The 4303-nt window shown below is 45.0% G+C and overlaps 1 protein-coding gene across 3 annotated transcripts in view; it reads left to right on the forward strand.

Moving 5' to 3' along the window:
• Positions 1-1308: 1308 nt before the first annotated feature.
• LOC135089161 (uncharacterized) overlaps positions 1309-4303 on the forward strand; it is a 36839-nt gene continuing 33844 nt past the window's right edge. For 2 of the 3 annotated variants that reach the window (XM_063984457.1, XM_063984460.1), the window contains exon 1: positions 1310-1642. The gene's annotated coding sequence lies outside the window, so the exon portion shown is untranslated. Of the gene's footprint in view, positions 1643-4303 lie in introns of all 3 variants that reach the window. The other variant, XM_063984458.1, reaches the window with a different exon arrangement.

Raw genomic sequence — 4303 nt, forward strand, 5'->3', positions numbered from 1 at the left:
CTTGTGTGGCTGTCCTGTGTGAGCCTTCTGTGGTCTGTTTGTGTTGTAGGTGTGCTGCAGGTGTGGGAGTGTTTGTGTGTATATATGGATGGCCAGAAGAGGAGTGAGAGGAGGAGGAGGAGGATGGGGTTGCAATGGGAGAGGGATAGGAGAGGGATGGGAGAGGTAAAGGGACAGTGTGTGCATTGTGAGTTCTGTGTGTGTGTGTGTGTGTGTCACGACCATACCTCGCGTCCCTTTTGTGTTTCGATGCCTTCGTTCTCCCTTGACGAGTCGCCCCGGCAGCTTTGCGACACGCCTAATGCCAACGTCGATATATATATTTTCTCTCTCTCTCTCTCTCCTCTCTCTCTCTCTCGTCTTCGTCGTCTCACTCTCTCTCTCTCTGCTCCCCTGGCTCAAAAAAATGTATTATGTTCACGTATTTTTTTTTTTTTTTTTCGCCCTCGTGGCATTATTGGCTCCAGCGCACGAGGGAAAATGTTTCGAGGGAGGGAGCTTAATGATAGTAAATGTGTTTGTTGAAATTATTAGCTGACTCATTTCAGAGAGGTCGTAGTTAAGTGGGGTGTGAATGTACTCTCTCTCTCTCTCTCTCTCTCTCTCTCTCTCTCTCTCTCTCTCTCATTAGCAATTTTCCACATCAATGATCCCGAAATCCTCCACCTACCACCGCCACATCCTCCACCTGTTACTTTCATACTAATCACCCACATAACCTTCCACTCTCTCAGGTGGAGGGAGCGGAACTCACCTCTTTTACACACCCTGACATAAATAGACCTCATTTAACACAGTTGGAAAAAAATACCATTGAAATTAAACGTCTGCTAGAACCAACCCCAACTACCTTCTGAGAATGGAACCCCCACCATCACCAACCCACCACCACCAAAACCACTGCTTATGTCTTCCTCAATTAAAGGAAAGCGAGGGATTACCTAACACTTTGCCTTATCTCTCCATTCATTCTGACGTTAAAAGACCGAACGAAAGCGCGCCCTCATTGCCAAGCGGGAAGCGTGAGGAAGGAAGGATAAGACATAGAGATAGGCGAGTGAGTGAGTGAGAGAGTCTTTCTCTGCTTTAAAGTCGCGGCGGGAGAGAGAGAGATACAGAGGTAGAGAGAAAAACGCAGAATGCACCAACAGGCGTACATAATACGGAGTGCATTCAAGCCTTTGCAAGGGGGAGGAGGTAGAGACAAGGCGGGCAAGCACTCCCGCCTCTGCCAGACGTACAAACCCAGCCTCGTCCCTCCACCACCACCACCACCACCTCCTACTCCTCACTCTGCGGCAGACAACCCGGGGCTCGCCAAGTCAGTGTTGTATCAGACGTCGGTGAGGGAGGTTGTGCTCACGTATCTCTGGCGGGCCGCTAGTGGTGTCTGAAGATACGCGCGCTGCCCCATTGGATAATCTCGGGTCCCGTCCGTGAGGTGGCGTGTCAGAGATATACACGACGCTCGCATCTTGATATCGAAAGCGTGGAATTGGCTATCGCGAGTTTTGAGCGCGGTATGGCTCAGGGACGGTACTGTTTAGTGGACTTGAGTGTCGCGGGTCAAAAGTTTGTCGCGGACTTGAGCAGGAGGCGATAGTAGCGGGATCCCGTCTGTGGCCACCTCCCCCTCCTGCCGGTACGTGGTGATGCTTGTTGTGGTGGGTGGTGAAGTGCGGCAGTGGTGATGGCTGACTGGCTGTGGTAAAATGGGTGCTTGTGATTTGATGAATGGGTAGTAGGTCTGTTTGTGTGGAAGTGATGGTCATGATAACTGTCTCTAAGTGTGTGTGTGAGTGTGTGTGTGTGTGTAGAGGTACTGATAAAGCCACTAAGAGCGAGGGGCACTACACGCAAACTCTGAGCGGTGATAAGCTACAGTGGCCTTGCTTTCCAACATAAATACTCCAAACTTTATAAAGCCCTAAGGGAGCGCGCTTAGTTATACACTCACTCATAATCTATTCACTTTCACAGCACTTAGCAAATATTTAAATTACATACGAATTTGTAAATGCATGCAATCTTTCCGGCACTCATGTTCATAGACGCAAAATTAATAGGACCAGAATAAGAGAGAGAGAGAGATGAGAGAGAGAGAGAGAGAGAGAGAGAGAGAGAGGAGAGAGAGAGAGAGAGAGAGAGAGAGGTACATTAATTCGCACTTTCAGATTAAGAGTAAAGATGATCACCATTTCTTTCTTCACGGTTCCGGTCAGATCAGGTTATATTTACTGTTGCATTTGCAGTTTTTTTTTTTTTTTTTAGATGAAGCTGGAGAGAAAAAAAAAAAGATCTCTCTACTGATTCAATTGATTAAGTGAACTGTGGAGCAGAATACACGTTTGTATAGAACCACGGTTTCGGTAATTCTCTCTCTCTCTCTCTCCTCTCTCTCTCTCCTCTCTCTCTCTCTCTCTCTCTCTCTCTCTCTCTCTCCATCAACACAAAAATTTAAGCCTGACCATTCAGCGTTTTTGTCTCGCATTAGGTTGTATTAAAAAGAACCTTTTATTTTCCTTTTGCCTTATTTTGGGGGATTCCACGTTTATCTCGATTTTACGAGAACGGGAATTGGACGTAAAAGGGGAAGGTGGAGAGGAAGGGGGGAAGGGCGATTAATAGGAAGGGGGAAGAGGAAACAAGGCCGAGAGGGAAAAAAATAATACAATATTCGGTGAGTTTACGTTCTTGTTTCCAACTTTGTAAAATGCACCAGACAAATATAAAAAGAAAAGAATAATTCTATAATTTTGTACGAAAAATACTCAAATTTTTCTTTTTAAGTATTTTTTGGTGGCATACAGAATTGATATTTATTAAGTTTTTACCCACAAGTTTTATTTCCCTTCACGTATCAACTATACATGTTTTTTTCTTCTGCCAAAGTCCCTGAATTACTAACCAGTGTTATGATGTCATTATCCCGACAAAAGCAAGACCGTAAGTGTATTATGTGCGCTCAAACATGATTGATCCCGCCAATACTGTACTGAGCTCCAGCCGCCAAACTTCCGGGGATTTACATCACATTTGCAAACCTCACTTCAGACATTTGGCAGAGAGAGAGAGAGAGAGAGAGAGAGAGAGAGAGAGAGAGAGAGAGAGAGAGACGAGAGAGAGAGAGGAGAGAGAGGAGAGAGAGAGAATGTCATCTTAATACAAAAAAATTCCTTTTTTCTGAAGATGTTACCCATTGTTAATGTAGTAATTACATTTTTTTCCTTGCACCTGTAAGACTGCTACACCTGAGCAGTCACCCCTAATTAGCATCCTTCAGTTTACCTGTCAACGCTTCCCCTTCATCCCTGTGGCCTGTTTAACTTCTACAGTTATCCTTTCAGTTACCCTGTCCATCCCTGTCATCACCAATTCACCCCTAGCCCTTCTTTCCCTTGTCACCCCTTAGCCTCTGTCCCTCCCATCACTTCCGTCAACCCCATCATCCCATTGGCCATTACTCTTCACCCCCCCCGTACAAGGACCCCTAATTCCAGCCGTCAGCCTTGGTCTTGTCCATAATTCCTCCCATCACCAGTGCCATCACCGTGCACAGCCACATCACCCCTCACACGCCTCATTACCCATCCTACCTGCCCCCGTCCTTTTTCCTATCCCATTAACCATCATCGAAGTAATTATTCCTCCTACAAACACCTGTTCTTGTGGACGTGTTAGAAGACGGAGCGAGGAGAGGTAGGAAACAAGCTAGGTGTAAGATAGATAGATAGATAGATATTCTCTCTCCACAGTTGTTTGTGTGTTAAAATATGGAGAGGACAGGAAGGAAACAAGCTAGCTATGATCTTAGATGGATAGGTATTCTTTCGCCATAGGTGTTTGGGAGTTAGGAGCAGAAGGGAACAAGCAAGGTGTGAGGTGGATAGATGGATAAATAAGTATCCTCTCGCCACAGTGTTTGTGAGTTAGAGGATGGTGAGGAGAGGAAGGAAACAAGCTAAGTATGGTGTGAGATAGATATTCTTTGATCATCGCTGTTTCCGAGTTAGAATATGGAGTGAAGAGGAAGTAAAGGAGCTAAATATGGTTTGAGGTAGATGGATATAAAGATAGAAATATATATATTCCTTGTTTGTGAGTTTAAAGATGGAATGGAGAGGCAGACAGACTATGAATGGCTATTTCATTGACAACTGCAATGATAATCTAAAATATTCTTCAGTTAACACCGTAGTCAACTTATTACAACAATTAATTTATCAGTATCACGTAATGCTAGCGTAACATTCATAATTCATACACATTCGAGAGACGAGCGAAACAAAAGCAGCTCGGAACA

Source organism: Scylla paramamosain, chromosome 32 (assembly GCF_035594125.1).
Source record: "Scylla paramamosain isolate STU-SP2022 chromosome 32, ASM3559412v1, whole genome shotgun sequence".
Lineage (NCBI taxonomy): Eukaryota > Metazoa > Arthropoda > Malacostraca > Decapoda > Portunidae > Scylla > Scylla paramamosain.